Raw genomic sequence first — 1372 nt, forward strand, 5'->3', positions numbered from 1 at the left:
TGCACTTGTGGAGATGTAAGATAATCTAATTGGTTGTAAGCAATATGGGTTTACTTCCACCTAGCCTATCATTGAGTGGTAGAGCTATTACCATATTGCTTACACCTGACAAAACCTCTCTGATCTCCACAAGTGCATATGGCATAGGGTCTAGGGGGTATTTAGGATTGGGCCCATTGGGTCAATGTGTCTTGATTTCTGGTTTTAAAAGACTTGTCAGCAATCTTACCACCATGACTAGTTTATTCTAAATTCAAAATGCCATGCTGTTGTATCCTTTATGTATAACTTAGTTGGGAGCTTCATGAAACGGGTTTCAATGGCTGAGCAGCCGTACACATGCCTACGAAAAGTAATGTTCTGTAGCTGTTTTTCATGGTTCAGGCCCTTTAGTTCCAGTGAAGGTAGATCTTAACACGACAGCGTACAATGACATTCTAGATTAATCAACTTTGTGGCAACAGTTTGGGGAAGGCCCTTTCCTGTTTCAGAATGACAATCCTCCTGTGCACAAAGCGAGGTCCATTCAGAAATGGTTTGTCGAGGTCGATGTGGAAGAACTTGACTTGCCTGCACAGAGCCCTGACCTCAATGAGCCAGGCCTAATAGCAAGCCAGGCCTAATTACAAGCATCAGTGCCCGACCTCACTAATGTTCGTGCCTGAATGGAAGTCCCTGCAACGATGTTCCGAAGCCGTCCCAGAAGTGTGGAGGTTGTTATAGCAACGGGGGGGTCGTTTTAGTCATGTAGTGTATGTTGTCCATTTCAAATAATTTTTAGAATTTATTGCTGAACACCAACTAGAGTTAATAAAAATGGTGACAGCAATGTGTTGTTTGAGTAGATCTTTGAGTCAGGTTTATGTATAACCAAGGGTCCTAGTATAACCAAGGGTCCTAGTATAACCTAGGGTTCAAGTATCACAGGCAAAGTGTATGTATGTAGTGTTACATCAACATTTTGTGAGGACAGAAATGTAAGAAAGTCTTAGATTTGTAATTATTTGTTAATTGATCAATAATGACAAAGGTGAAACTCTAGCTTCAGTTAGATAACAATAGTCATATGTGTAATTTTAACATAAACACACATTAATCCGGATAAGATTGCTATACTACCATTATTTGACACCTAAAAAAATGGATCTTCATTTCAGTTTGCCTTACATGGCTTTTGCATTGGGTGACCGTTGATAGCATGAAAAGACAAATTAAAATTGCGGGTCAAAATGGGGGGGGACACACACCCATTATAACATGTTCAGTTGTGCTCACCGCACGACTGATAAACCCACACTGTACATTCGAGCTAAAAAGCGCGTAATCGTGATTCGTGCATCGTACGGCTTTTATTTTGTCGTAGCCATATTTT

The sequence above is a fragment of the Oncorhynchus keta genome, unplaced genomic scaffold (genome assembly GCF_023373465.1).
Source record: "Oncorhynchus keta strain PuntledgeMale-10-30-2019 unplaced genomic scaffold, Oket_V2 Un_contig_16909_pilon_pilon, whole genome shotgun sequence".
Lineage (NCBI taxonomy): Eukaryota > Metazoa > Chordata > Actinopteri > Salmoniformes > Salmonidae > Oncorhynchus > Oncorhynchus keta.